Source organism: Schistocerca piceifrons, chromosome 6 (assembly GCF_021461385.2).
Source record: "Schistocerca piceifrons isolate TAMUIC-IGC-003096 chromosome 6, iqSchPice1.1, whole genome shotgun sequence".
Lineage (NCBI taxonomy): Eukaryota > Metazoa > Arthropoda > Insecta > Orthoptera > Acrididae > Schistocerca > Schistocerca piceifrons.
This window is the reverse complement of record NC_060143.1, coordinates 278953941-278970572: the sequence shown is the minus strand read 5'-3', so window position 1 is coordinate 278970572 and position 16632 is coordinate 278953941.

The following is a 16632-nucleotide window of genomic DNA, read 5'->3' as shown; positions in this document are numbered from 1 at the left end:
ACTCATATGATTCTCATCAATGCAACATAATAATAGATAACATCATCATCATCATCATCATCATCATAATTGTCATCATCATCATCTACAAATTAACCCTAATAGATCACAATAATCCACAAAGAATCCAGCACATCACTGTAAGTCAAACACCTCACAACACTCTTCACTCTTTCAAAATAATCCTCAATAGTTCAACTCACAGTTACCAGTACCTCTTGCTTAACTGCAACATCATGCACATAGTAAATCAGTATCCATTTCATCATAACTTCACTATAAGCAAAACATTCTCAACATTATTAATTCTTGACAAGAATATACATTACTTCTCTCAAGGTTTTCAGCGAATTATAGTCTGACATTACACAAAATTGTTCTCTTCTGCCAATGGTTAAGGGTTACATGAAATTATGACTAGAATAACATTTCCCACCCAGATCCTTATCTCTAACATAAAAATTAACAACACTTCTATTCTTCCACAAGATTCATTACTAATCATTGACTGAAAAACAATAAGTTTGATTCCTTACCATTAACTACTTCTAAGTAAATTACAGTCCCTTCAAACAAGGCATGATTATTATCTGTAAAGAGTCCACAACATTAATTCCAAATAAATCCTGTGGTCATGGAAACCACACTCTTATCAACTAGAAGCACTATATGGAAATGTTATAACAGGTTGTGGAGTACAGATAAAACACTTATTGCTCTATTCATGCAATAAATCTGAAATTATGACAGTCACTATCCAAACACAAGTCCAGTCCAGATAAACAGATTAGCAGGCAGTGTCAAATGAGAGCAGCCAGCAAATGAGGACTTGAGATCAAGCCAGCTACTGGATCACCTTATATTGGCCTGCTACAGAATTTCAAGGGACTGGCTTGTGGTATTTGCTGCTTCCCCACTGGAGGAAGCACCACTGGATTTATATTTGTCTACTAAATTTTTCCCACCTCGAACCAACATGTAGGTTTTGGTAAATTTGGTGGGGATGATACAGAGGAAAAAACCAGGAACTAGGCGGTGTCATGATGGAAAGCTCCTGAGAGATGTCTGGGGCCACTGATGATGATGGTACATGTTTGAGAGCATTTTTTGTAGCCCAGGGACCACTGCAGGCTGTTTTAGCAGATCCTACTGATTTCAACATTTGAATGTACAAATTAACCATTCTGCCAACCATTTGAGGCTGGATGAGAAGGAGGGTGTGATAAGATATTTAATTCCATTGCAGGTGGAAAATATTTTGAAATCAGTAACTGTAAACTGGGGACCGTATGAGCAGGCTGCACTCTTTAGTGTAAATATCCGCTCCAGACACCCACTGAGACTGCTGTTACTTTCTATATATATATATATATATATATATATATATATATATATATATATATATATATATATATATATATATATATATATATATATAGCTGGAAGCAGATATCATACAGGAAGTAGGAGAAGGAGTTCACAATGATAAGCCAAATGGACAATAAGAAAGTGCCCAAGGTCAGCATGAACTTGGTCTCACAGCTGTATCAGACTAGCCATGGAGAGAATAATTGGGGTGGTGCTGACTAGTGTGTGAGGCAAATGGTACACAGTCAAATCACTAATACTACATCATTGTCCATACATGCCCAGTAGATGTAGTAGTGTGCCAGTTGCACCTGATATTGCAGGGAGGATGGTGCCACCACACTGCACCATTCATCATCCTCTATAAGGAGTACAACATCTTGCCAAAACTGGAGTTGATTGTGTCAATGAAACAAGCAATTGAGGCTGGGAGATTCTGCATTAGAGAGCTTTGTAAGCCAACCAAACCACACATATTGCAGGACCTATTGAAGAAATTGGTCACACACAGATGCTGCAGCAATAGCCTGGAAATTTATAGGGAACTCACTGAATGATTTCTGCATTTGGCTTTCTGATTAAAAACAAACTCTCTCCTAATCTTCAAATTTGGAATTCAGACCTGCCAGAAGTGAGAGAGACTATCTGTGTTAGAATGTTGAGCAGGTACTCTGAAAATTTTCAAGCAGAGTGCCCATCAATGAAGATGATGTGCTATTAAGCTAAGGCAGTTTCGCCTTAGGTCCAGAAAGGGTAAGAGCAGTTTGTGGTCAGTAATAAGTTGAAATTTTGTGACCATACAAAAAATACAAAATTTATGAATATCAAATTTGATATGAGACCTGAGTTCCTCCTGGCATATACAATTTTCAAACAACTTATGGAAATTCAGCCAGGTAATATTTACAGTGACTGCCGATATTTCGGCAGGAGTACACCCCACTATTTTCTAGGCAAAATCTGCAATGGACAGGTGATGTACAAGCAAATTTAAAACCTCAGTTCTTGAAGTAATTCAGGAAAGGTAACAAATACACACTGAATACTAGTGCCACAAAGGATGAACAAAGTCAGAGATATTGATAGTTAATGACTACAAAACAGCAGGTGCAGTAACATTGACTCTGTCCCTCTGTTTTTTGACAAGGGAGAGAGCAGGATTTCAAGCAGAGTTTAAACAAAAACCTCCATCCCTGTTTACAAGGTTGCTTGCTAATTTAATCTCAACAGCTTCCTTAATAACATTGTCCCAATAGCTGAATGCACATGCCAATATCTTGATATTGTTATTTAACACAGGGTGACCAGTATCCAAACAATGTTCAGCAATAGCAGATTGTGGTGCTGTTTATGCTCAGTACATTGGTCCTCCACAGTCCTGATAGTCTAACCAATGTATGCCATGCCACAGCTACAAGGAATGCGATGTATACCCACCTTACACAAACCAAGACCATTCTTAACAGAACCCAAAAGTGCTCTAATTTTAGATGGAGATTGAAAAATACATTTCACATCATATTTCCATAAAATATGACCAATCTTGTTGGAAGTGCTTCCTGCATAAGGCAAAAAGGCAGTACACTTAGGCATTGACTCAGCATTATCATCAGTCATCCGATGCACAGTTGGTCGATGGTGCAATGCACATTTAATCTGTCTTTCACTAGAACCACTCTGATGAAATGTAGCTTCAGGATGGGCCAGCTCAGCTGGTAAAGTCTCAATGTCGGAAATTACACGCCCTGTGTACCAAGATTCAAAGTACCCCTTCACGCTGTGCCAGATGGTGACAACTATTGGCCTGTAAATACAAGTCAGTGTTACCATATTTCCAGTAAACTGCATGTCCCAATGATCCATCAACCTTCCTCCTAACCAAAACGTTAAGAACGGGAAGGTAACCATCCTCTTCCACCTCCATCGTAAAATGAATGTTTTGGTGCATTGAGTTCAGATGTTCTAAAAAGGCATTCAAATTGATTATACTTTTGTCGTTTGGCCTCATGGTAGGGAGAATTTGAAGTTGATGATACTTTTGTTGTTTTGTATCATTGAAGGGAGAAACCCGCAAGGTCTGGGCAGCCACAGAGGGTGGGTTTGCTGGTAGTTGGGATCTCCAATGTTAGGCACATAATGGGACCCCTTCGGAACATGGCTGCCAAGGAGGGGAAGGAGGCCAGCGTGCATTCTGTGTACATACTGGAGGGAATCATTCTAGATGTGGAAACGGCGCTTTCTGAAGCCATGACGAGTACAGGGAGCAGACAACTGCAGGCAGTGGCCCTTGTCAGTACCAATGATGTGTGTCAGTTTGGATCGGAGGAGATTCTCTCTGGTTTCGGGAAGTTAGTGGAAATGGTAAAGACTGCTAGTCTTGCTTGCAAGTTTAAGGTGGAGCTCACCATCTGCAGCATCATCAACAGAACTGACTGTGGTCCTTTGGTGCAGAGCCAACTGCAGGGTCTGAATCAGAGGCTCAGGCAGTTCTGCGAGCATGTAAGCTGCAGATTCCTTTACTTGCGCCATTGGGTGGTGGGTTTCCATGTTCTGCTTAATAGGTCAGGAGTCCACTACACACATGAAGTGGCTACATGGGCAGCGGGTGCTGTTTGGATGGGACTGGGCAATTTTGTAGGTTAGAGGGTCTCAGGAAACACACAGAAAAAGTGTCCGCCTAAAAGGGAGAAGGTAAAACACAGCAAGGTAGTTGTGGAAATGATCAGTATTGTAGCTGTACATTGTCATAGCTGTGTTGGGAAAGAACCAGAGGTCCAAGCCCTAATAGAAAGCACTGAAGCTCGAACAGTTATAGGTGCAGAAAGCTGGCTAAATCCGAAAATAAGTTCAGCCAAAATATTTTCAAATGACCTAACAGTGTTAAGAATAGATTAAATACAGCTGGTGGTGGAGTATTTATTGCTGTAAGAAGTAGTTTACCATGTAGTGACATAGTGTGGGTAGAGGTTATACTTGACAATTGGACTAAACTATTAATTTGATCATTTTTCCGAGCCCCCAACTCAGAAGATACAGTTGCTGAACAGTTCAAAGAAAACTTGAGTCTCATTTCAAGTAGGTACCCCACTCATACAATTATAGTCGGTGGTGACTTCAATCTACCCTAAATATGCTGGAAAAATTATATGTTTAAAGCCAGCGGCAGGCATTAGATGTCATCTGAAATTGTACTGAATGCTTTTTCCGAAAATTATTTTGAACAGTCAGTTCATGAGCCCACTCGAAGCACAAATGGTTGAAAAAGCTTACTTGACCTCTTAAGAACAAATCATCCTGGGCAAATAATGAGTATCATGACGAATACAGGGATTAGCGACCTCAAGGCCGTTGCTGCTAGGCTGAATACCATAACACCTACAACCATAAAAAAGAAACTCAAAGTACATCTACTTAAAAAAGCTTATAAAAATGCTCTTAATGCCTTTTTAAGAAACAGTCTCTACTCCTTCTGATCTGATCATGTAAGCATAGAAAAGATGTGGAATCATTTTAGAGAGATAGTATTGACAGCAATTGAGAGATATATACCATATAAATTAATAAGTGATGGTATTGATCCCACATGGTACACAAAATGGGTCAGATTGCTGTTGCAGAAGCAACAAAAAAAGCATGCCAAATTTAAAAGAACACAAAAGCCCCAAGATTGGCAAAGTTTTGCAGAAGTTTGAAACATAGGGCATACTTCAATGAGAGATGCTTTTAATAATTTCCACAGTGAAACTGTTTTGGAATCTGGCAGAAAACCCAAAAAGTTTCTGGTCATACATAAAGCACACCAGTGGCAGTACCTTCACTGCACTAAAGTTGATTTGCAGTAGTGTATTGGAACGTATGCTGTGTTCAAACAGTATGAATTACCTAGAAGAAAATGATTTACTGACACATAGTCATCACAGATTCAGAAAACATCATTCTTGTGAAACACAACTAGCTCTTTATACTCATGAAGTAATGAGTGCTATTGACAGGTGATGTCAGATTGAGTCCACATTTTTAGATTTCCAGAAGGCTTTTGACACCTTCTGCACAAGTGTCCTCTAACCAAACTGTATGCATTTTGAGTATTACCTCAGTTGTGTGACTGGATTCATGATTTCCTATCAGAAAGGTCACAGTTTGTAGTAATAGATGGAAAGTCATTAAGGAAAACTGAAGTAATATCCAGCAATCCCCAAGGAAGTGTTATAGGCTCTCTATTGTTCCTGATCTATATTAACAACATAGGAGACATATAAGTATATATGACTTCTGTGCAGATGCATGCATATTACCCTAACTCTTACGGGACTTAGTAAGAATGTCTTCCACGAGAAATGAGTGTGTTGGGTAGGGACACTACGAATGTAGTATATGGACATATAAGGTGAGAATTGGGTCTTGCAGGAGGCATGCACGAGATAGTCCCTCCAGTCGCACTATCCTCTGTGCCCTCAGTGGCTTAGATGGATAGAGCATCTGCCATGTAAGTAGGAGATCCTGGGTTTGAGTCCCGGTCGGGGCACACATTTTCACCTGTCCCCGTTGTTATACATCAACACCCGTCAGCAGCTGAAGGTGTTAATATATAATTCTAATTTTGACATAGGACACAAGCTGAGTAGCTATGTTAGATTGTTACCATCTTGTAAAGTTATCAGATGACAAAAATGAATTGCAAAATGATTTAGATAAGATAACTGTGTGGTGCAAAAAGTGGCAATTGACCCAGAATAAAGAAAGTGTGAAGTTATTCACATGAGCACTAAAAGAAATCCGCTAAATTTTGATTAAGTGTTAAGTCACACAAATCTTTAGGCTGTAAATTCAACTAAATATTTAGGGATTACAATTGCAAATAACCTAAATTGGAATGATCACATAGATAATGTTGTGGGGCAAACCAAAGACTGCAATTCGTTAGTAGAACACTAAGAAGGTGCAACAGGTCTACTAAAAAGACTGCTTACACCACACTTGTCTGCCATATTCTGGAGTATTGCTGAGTGATGTGGGATCCACATCAGGAGGGACTGTTGGATGAGATCGAAAAAGTTCAAAGAAGGGCAGCTCATTTTGTACTATCATGAAATAGGAGAGATAGTGTCACAGACATGATACGTGAATTAGAGTGGCAATCATTAAAACAAAGGCAGTTTTTGTTACAACAGGATCTTCTCATCAAATTTCAATTACCTATTTTCTCCTCCAATAGCGAAAACATTCTGTTGGCACTCACCTACATGGGGAGAAATGATCATCACGATAAAATAGTAGAAATCAGGGCTCGCATATAAAAGTTTAAGTGCTCATTTTTCCCACTTGCCATTCCAGAGTGGAATGGTAGACAGACAGCTTGAAGGCCATTCATTGAACCCTCTGCCAGGCACTTTATTGTGAATGGGGATTAATCATGTAGATGTAGTAGATGTGTCTGTCCACATAAATGGCTACCAACAAACTGTGGCCAAGAAACAACTGGGCCACCCTGTTGCTGAGCACGCCACCCAACACAACATTCTTCATGTCAATGACTGCTTCACACCCTGTGCCATATGGATCCTTCCCACTAACACCAGCTTTTGTGAACTGTGCAGGTGGGAACACTCCCTGCAATATATCCACAGTCCCATAAACTTCCTGGTCTCTACTTTCATTAGTCATTGTCCTCATCCATCCACCCCCTTCCCTGTTCCCATTACAGCACTACACAGCACTCTATTCCTCCAAGACATGCAGTCTTTTTACTTCTCTCCTTTTCCACTCCCCCACCCCGCCACATCTCCCCTGCCCACTGTCTATCCTGCCAACTGCGCCTAGCTGCCCTACCCTCCCTTGACCTCGTTCCTGCACACTCCCCAATAGCACTTCACTGTCTCCCACCCCTACCCTGCTATCCTTCCCCCTCCCTGTCCCAGCCTCCTCCTTACCCTCACCCAGTTGCCTCTCCCATCATGCACTGCTGCTGCTGCTCGCGGTGTGGCTTCAGTTGCCACAGACTGCAGTCATGTGTGCATGAGTTGCATTTGCGTGAGTCTGTGCGCGCGCCTGTCATCTATTTTTGACAAAGGCCTTGTTGGCCGAAGGCTTATTTTGTGTCTGTCTTTTTGTTGTGCCTATCTGTGACTCAGTATCTCCACTATATGGTGAGTAGAAGCTGTTGTTGTTGTTGTGGTCTTCAGTCCTGAGACTGGTTTGATGCAGCTCTCCATGCTACTCTATCCTGTGCAAGCTTTTTCATCTCCCAGTACCTACTGCAACCTACATCCTTCTGAATCTGCTTAGTGTATTCATCTCTTGGTCTCCCTCTACGATTTTTACCCTCCACGCTGCCCTCCAATACTAAATTGGTGATCCCTTGATGCCTCAGAACATGTCCTACCAACCGATCCCTTCTTCTGGTCAAGTTGTGCCACAAACTTCTCTTCTCCCCAATCCTATTCAATACTTCCTCATTAGTTATGTGATCTACCCATCTAATCTTCAGCATTCTTCTGTAGCACCACATTTCTAAAGCTTCTATTCTCTTCTTGTCCAAACTATTTATCGTCCATGTTTCACTTCCATACATGGCTACACTCCATACGAATACTTTCAGAAATGACTTCCTGACACTTAAATCAATACTGGATGTTAACAAATTTCTCTTCTTCAGAAACGCTTTCCTTGCCATTGCCAGCCTGCATTTTATATCCTCTCTACTTCGACCATCATCAGTTATTTTGCTCCCCAAATAGCAAAACTCCTTTACTACTTTAAGTGCCTCATTTCCTAATCTAATTCCCTCAGCATCACCCGACTTAATTAGACTACATTCCATTATCCTTGTTTTGCTTTTGTTGATATTCATCTTATATCCTCCTTTCAAGACACTGTCCATTCCATTCAACTGCTCTTCCAAGTCCTTTGCTGTCTCTGACAGAATTACAATGTCATCGGCGAACCTCAAAGTTTTTATTTCTTCTCCATGAATTTTAATACCAACTCCGAATTTTTCTTTTGTTTCCTTTACTGCTTGCTCAATATACAGATTGAACAACATCGGGGAGAGGCTACAACCCTGTCTTACTCCCTTCCCAACCACTGCTTCCCTTTCATGTCCCTCGACTCTTATAACTGCCATTTGGTTTCTGTACAAATTGTAAATAGCCTTTCGCTCCCTATATTTTACCCCTGCCACCTTTAGAATTTGAAAGAGAGTATTCCAGTCAACATTGTCAAAAGCTTTCTCTAAGTCTACAAATGCTAGAAACGTAGGTTTGCCTTTCCTTAATCTTTCTTCTAAGATAAGTCGTAAGGTCAGTATTGCCTCACGTGTTCCAGTGTTTCTACGGAATCCAAACTGATCTTCCCCGAGGTTGGCTTCTACTAGTTTTTCCATTCGTCTGTAAAAAATTCGTGTTAGTATTTTGCAGCTGTGACTTATTAAGCTGATAGTTCGGTAATTTTCACATCTGTCAACACCTGCTTTCTTTGGGATTGGAATTATTATATTCTTCTTGAAGTCTGAGGGCATTTCGCCTGTCTCATACATCTTGCTCACCAGATGGTAGAGTTTTGTCAGGACTGGCTCTCCCACGGCCGTCAGTAGTTCCAATGGAATATTGTCTACTCCGGGGGCCTTGTTTCGACTCAGGTCTTTCAGTGCTCTGTCAAACTCTTCACGCAGTATCATATCTCCCATTTCATCTTCATCTACATCCTCTTCCATTTCCATAATATTGTCCTCAAGTACATCGCCCTTGTATAGACCCTCTATATACTCCTTCCACCTTTCTGCTTTCCCTTCTTTGCTTAGAACTGGGTTTCCATCTGAGCTCTTGATATTTATACAAGTCGTTCTCTTATCTCCAAAGGTCTCTTTAATTTTCCTGTAGGCGGTATCTATCTTACCCCTAGTGAGATAGGCCTCTACATCCTTACATTTGTCCTCTAGCCATCCCTGCTTAGCCATTTTGCACTTCCTGTCAATCTCATTTTTGAGACGTTTGTATTCCTTTTTGCCTGTTTCACTTACTGCATTTTTATATTTTCTCCTTTCATCAATTAAATTCAATATTTCTTCTGTTACCCAAGGATTTCTACTAGCCCTCGTCTTTTTACCTACTTGATCCTCTGCTGCCTTCACTACTTCATCCCTCAAAGCTACCCATTCTTCTTCTACTGTATTTATTTCCCCCATTCCTGTCAATTGCTCCCTTATGCTCTCCCTGAATCTCTGTACAACCTCTGGTTCTTTTAGTTTATCCAGGTCCCACCTCCTTAAATTCCCACCTTTTTGCAGTTTCTTCAGTTTTAATCTACAGGTCATAACCAATAGATTGTGGTCAGAGTCCACATCTGCCCCTGGAAATGTCTTACAATTTAAAACCTGGTTCCTAAATCTCTGTCTTACCATTATATAATCTATCTGATACCTTTTAGTATCTCCAGGGTTCTTCCATGTATACAACCTTCTTTCATGATTCTTAAACCAAGTGTTAGTTATGATTATGTTGTGCTCTGTGCAAAATTCTACCAGGCGGCTTCCTCTTTCATTTCTGTCCCCCAATCCATATTCACCTACTATGTTTCCTTCTCTCCCTTTTCCTACACTCAAATTCCAGTCACCCATGACTATTAAATTTTCGTCTCCCTTCACAATCTGAATAATTTCTTTTATTTCATCATACATTTCTTCAATTTCTTCGTCATCTGCAGAGCTAGTTGGCATATAAACTTGTACTACTGTAGTAGGCGTGGGCTTCGTATCTATCTTGGCCACAATAATGCGTTCACTATGCTGTTTGTAGTAGCTTACCCGCATTCCTATTTTCCTATTCATTATTAAACCTACTCCTGCATTACCCCTATTTGATTTTGTGTTTATAACCCTGTAGTCACCTGACCAGAAGTCTTGTTCCTCCTGCCACCGAACTTCACTAATTCCCACTATATCTAACTTCAACCTATCCATTTCCCTTTTTAAATTTTCTAACCTACCTGCCCGATTACGGGATCTGACATTCCACGCTCCGATCCGTAGAACGCCAGGTTTCTTTCTCCTGATAACGACATCCTCTTGAGTAGTCCCCGCCCGGAGATCCGAATGGGGGACTATTTTACCTCCGGAATATTTTACCCAAGAGGACGTCATCATCATGTAATCATACAGTAAAGCTGCATGCCCTCGGGAAAAATTACGGCTGTAGTTTCCCCTTGCTTTCAGCCGTTCGCAGTACCAGCACAGCAAGGCCGTTCTGGTTATTGTTACAAGGCCAGATCAGTCAATCTCCAGACTGTTGCCCTTGCAACTACTGAAAAGGCTGCTGCCCCTCTTCAGGAACCACACGTTTGTCTGGCCTCTCAACATATACCCCTCCGTTGTGGTTGCACCTACAGTACGGCTATCTGTATCGCTGAGGCACGCAAGCCTCCCCACCAACGGCAAGGTCCATGGTTCATGGGGGGGGGGGGGGGGGGAGTAGAAGCTATCCTTTCATAATAGCATTACATACATTCCATCCTGGATTTTCCGTTGTTTAACACAATTATGTGAGCATTTTATATATCATGCAAATACTTATTTTCTATGAATGATTGATTGCAGACAACATTACAACCAGCATTTTACTGGTGTAAGTTCACATTAATGCTTAAAATAGCAGAATGAATGGATGTACACATTTTTATCCCCGTGCCGTAAATAAATAATGAAATTTACATTTTTCATTATGATTTATGTTAACATACAAAATTTTCATCTTAGTTTCATAAGTAAGTTAAAGTGAATACATAATAGTGTAGAATAAATGGTAGTACACATTTTACCATATGATATAAATAAATTAACATTTTATCGCTATAATTTATGTTAGAAGTACACAATTTTGTCTTCAAGATGTAAGTAAATATTTTCTTTCCTCTAGTTTTACTCAAAAGGATGCTCTATTACTCTAGGAATTCATTCATTTTATAATAAGATTGTAGTCTGAGGACTGTTTCTAGTTTCCTTTTGAAAATCTGTGTGTCATCAATTTCCTGTTTTATACTGATGGGAAGCTTGTTATATACTTTTATTCCTGACTCAGTTACTCCCGTATGGACGTTTGTCAGAGTTGCACAGCCTTGGTGGAAATTTTTCCCATCTTGTGTTATGCTTGTGAATGTCACAGTTTTTCTAGAATAAGTCCTTCGTGCTGGCTACAAACATCAGCAGTGAGTATATACACTGAAGTGCCAAAAACCTGGTATAGGCATGCATATTCAAATACAGAGATGTGTAAACAGGCAGAATATGACGCTGCAGTTGGCAATGCCTATATAGGGCAGCAAGTGTTTAGCACAGTTATTAGGTTGGTTACTGCTGTTACAATGGCAGATGATCAAGATTTAAGTGAGTTTGAATGTGGTGTTATAGTTGGCACATGAGTGATGGGACAGAGCATCTCCTGGGTAGGCAAGAGGTGGGGAGTTTCCCGTACAACTATTTCATGAGTGTACTGTGAATATCAGGAATCTAGTAAAACATCAAATCCTCAACATCGCAGTGGCCAGAAAAAGATCCTGCAAGAAATGGATCAACAACAACTGAAGAGGATCATTCAGCATGACAGAAGTGCGACCCTTCCACAAATTGCTGCAGATTTCAATGGTGGGCCATCAGCAATTGTCATCGTGTGAACCATTCAACAAAACATCATTGATATTGGCTTTCAGAGCCGAAGACCCCCTCATGTACCCACGATGACTGCATGACACAAAGCTTTATGCCTCACCTGCGCCTGTCAACACTGACGTTGGACTGTTGATGACTGGAAACATATTGCCTGGTCGGACGGGTCTCATTTCAAATTGTATTGAGTGAATGGACATGTACAGGTATGGAGACAACCTCATGAATCCATGGACCCTTCATGTCAGCAAGGAACTGTTCAAGCTGATGGAGGCACTGTAATGGTGTCGGGGCATGTGCAGTTGGAGTGATATTAGACCCCTGATACGTCTAGATATGACTTTGACATGTGACACGTACGTAAGCATCCTGTCTAATCACGTGCATTCTTTCATATCCAATGCACATCCCGCTGGACTTGGGCAATTCCAGAAGGACAATGTGACATCCCACACGTCCAGAATTGCTACAGAGTGGCTCCAGGAACACTCTTCTGAGTTTAAACACTTCTGCTGGGCACCAAACTCCACAGACATGAACATTATTGAAGATATCTGGGATGCCTTGCAATGTGCTGTTGAGAAGACATCTCCACCCCCTCATACTCTTAGGGATTTATTGACAGCCCTGTGGATTCATGTTGTCAGTTTCCTCCAGCACAACTTCAGACATTATTGGAATCCATGACACATCATGATGTGGCACTTCCTTATGCTTGCAGGGACTGTACACAATATTTGGCAGGTGTACCAGTTTCTTTGGCCCTTCAGTGTATATTGATTTTTAACAGTAAATATCCTGAGAGTCTTAAAGAGACCTCTGCAGGGTGTTCTGTTAGAGACCCTGCATATCAGCTTCACTGCTCATTTTTGTAGTTTGAAGACTCTTTCAACCCTTGCAGCATTTCCCAGAAGATAATACCATAGGAGAGTACAGAATGGAAATGTGCAAAATACGGCAAATGCAATATTTCTCTGTTAACAAGGTGAGAAATAGCTCTCAGGGCAAAACACGCTATGCTAAGTTTTTTAACCAGCTGAACAATTTGCTCTGTCTATGTTGGCTCGATGTCTATCTAGATGGCTAGGAATTTTTTATGTGTGGTTTTATAAATTTTCTGGTTGTTGATCTCCATTTCAGGAACTTAGTGTTATGCACTGTCTGAAACTGTATAATTGTAGTTTTTGAAATATTTGTGTACTTGGTTAGTGACTGTCTGGGCTGTATCCAGCACTATGGAGTTTGGAAGCTTGGTCAGAATACTCGTATCATCTGAAAACACGACTATTTTTGCTCTGTCATTAATTGTAACTGGTAGATCATTAATGTAGATCAGGAAAATCAGTGGCCCAAGGATTGAGCCCTGGAGGACTCCAGATTTTACATTTCCCCAGTCTGAGTTTACTGTTACACCTACCTCCATTAAGATAACTCTTTGCTTCCTGTTCCGCAGGTAAGATTCTAGACACATCAAAGGTTCATCTTTGATGCTAGTGTGTGGCAGCTTTTTTAGCAATGTGTTATGATCTACACAGCAAGCTTTAGCAAGATCACAAAAGATCTCCACTGGATACCTTCTGCGATTTAATTTCATCTCCTAGGCTAAATATAGCTCTCTCTGCAGAGAATCCGTTACAAAAACCAAACTTTGTAGATGTCAGTAAGCCACTTTGTGTCACATGGCCATATATACTATCATAAATTACTCTCTCAAACACCTCTGAGAACGCTGGCAGCAAAGACATGGGCTGATAACTGAATGGTGCATTCCTTGCCCCACTTTTGTGGATGAACAACACTACTGCATGTTTCATCCTGTTTGAAAATGTCACAGTTTTCATTGACTGGTTACATAAATAGCATAACACATGACTGATTAGTCATTTTAGAATCCTGTTTGACATTACATCATCTGCAGAAGATCTAGAGCTTTTAAGTAATTTCATGATTTTTTCAATTTCTTTAGGAGTTGTGCTTTAGAAAAGAAGTGCTGTGTTTGGTGTGATTTGCATTTGTTTTAGTAGCTCTATGGCTTCTGTGGGAGACTGCTTATTATAGTTCATTATTGTTTCAGCTACAGTGAGAAAAAAGTTATTAAAATCTGAGGCTGCAACTTTTTGATTATTCTTGTCTGAACCACTACCAGAGGATTGTGGAGCCCCTGCTTGTTGAGATTTTATTTTCCTATTTGTCTCACTTTTTGTGATGTTCCATGTGGTTTTTACTTTATTATTCGACTTGCTGATTTTTTCTGCATAATGCACTTGTTTGTCCTTCCTGATTACATATGTTAGAATTTTACAGTATTTTTTGTAATGCGTTTCACTGCTAAGTTTTTACTAGCCCTTTGTTCTATATACAGGTCTCTCTTTTTAGCATATGATATTTTGATGCTAGCTGTTATCCACTCTTTCCTTCCATAACAGACTGATTTTCTTTTAATTTACCTTTGGGGGGAAGCAGGATTCAAAATGTTTGAGAAAGAAGTCCAGGAATAAACTGAATTTCTCATTTATTGTAACTGCCTGGTACATTTTCTCCCATTGTTCATAGTATGAACTGTTTCTAAACAAGCTAGTGGATTCCATATTTATTATTCTAATCTGTTTAACCTGGGTGTGATTATTTACTGTTTTCTACTGCTGAGTTTTAAGGTTGTCAATTGAGCATCGTGACCAGACAGATCATTTATTATAGCTTGTGTTTTTACACCATTGTAATTTGTGGGTCCTAGGAACAGATTATCAATCAAGGTCTTGTTGTGCCCATATACTCATGTTAGGAATGAAACCATCAGGAGTTGGTTGAAAGTTGAGAAGAATGATTCCAGTTGTTTATGACTGTTACTATTTGAAAGTAAATTAATGTTAAAATCGCCACTGTTATTCCTATAAAATTTTGTAAGAACTAATGCTAGCTGTGAGAGGAACTTTTTAATGTTTCCCATGGGTGCCATGTAAACTGCAATTATTATGAGGAACTGAGTTTCCAGTTCTAATTTGACAGCACAGCATTCAAAATGTTGTTCACTACAGCACTGAGCTACATCTGCAGTTTGTGATCTAAGAGTATTATGTGTATAAACTGCTATCCCATCTTCCCTTAAGCTGGTTCTGCAGTAGTGAGAAACAATTCTATAACTATGTAAATGTCTTTGATTGATTTCTGTAGCTTCCAGGTGATGTTCAGTTAGGCAGAGTACATCAGCAATAGCTTCATCAGTGTCAGCTATTTCTTGAAAAGAAAGCAGTAGCTCCTCTTCTTTATTTAAAAGGCTTCTTATAGTCTGGTGAAATATTTTCAGGCTTCTCAGGTAATCTGTTCTACTTCTGACAGGTTTCTTAATGCTAGATTTGACATCAGCTAAATTACTATTAAAGGGTACAACATTTATTCTCTAACTTTCCCCATCTTCCAGTCTAAAAAAGGATTTCTTTGAGTGTTAACTTCTACAGGAATATGATGCAGTGGCAAACAATCATTATTTATCTTTTTTGTAGTGGGAGATACAACATTTTTTATAACTTCTCTTGCATCTGACATTAGAGAATTACATGTGATGCTTTCAACTATTTTTTGAGTTATGAACTTTCTCCCAAGGCCATTCAAATGTATTGTTTGTAAGTAACATAATTGTCCTTAACTTTCATAATGATAAACAAAATTATTTCCAACATTCAGTTAAAAATATTTTTGTGACATTTAATGCAACATTTAAATTATTGTACACAACAGGTAAAATGTTATACCAGACCATCATCTTTGCACTATTAGTGAGCTCTGGAGCTGAGTGGGTACAAATATCCACATTTAATCCTATTTTATATGAAGAAAATACAGAAATGGAACATGAGGAACAACTGTCACTCCAGAACACTTTTAATCAGACTATAATGGCAAAGGATGTGCATAAAGTGGAGAAGGGGCTGTTCGGAGGGCTCAGTGATGAAGAGAACCTGCAAAGTGATTATGAAATTCTATCACCAGAGAATGTTTCAGACCTGGGTAAGGCAACAGCACCACAAATTACAATTCATAAATCAACACTCACTAACATCTGCAATTCCTTAATGATACCATACTATTTCTTGTTTGATTAGAAAAATCAGGCTTACACTATACTTTATCAATAAAAAATCACCAAACAAAATGTACACAAGAAAGCAAGTGCTAGTATCATCTTGTTCACTCAATACTAAATGAACATACAGCTTTGTTCACACTGTTGGCTCAATGCTGGAGCACTGAAATGGGAGGAGATCCATTTATGTAGACAGTTTGATGCCATCAGATATTTACTCAACTGGTGGCACACTTGCCTTAGATCAGTTCCAATTGTACAGACAACAGAAACAAATTAGACTACAATGAACACAATAATGCTGATACTGGCATGCTGAGAGGCAATATTTCATGTTTAAAGATGAGTCTCATTTGAGTCTGATCTACAATAATGGCTACATACATATCAGCTGCTACTGTAGTGATTTAAATCTGTCAGCATTTATTGTTGTGTGTGACGAGCTACATGGTACAGTGGTCAAGATATGGGACTCATATTCAGGAGGAGCAATATTGAAATCACTGCCGAATTATTCAGATTAAGGTTT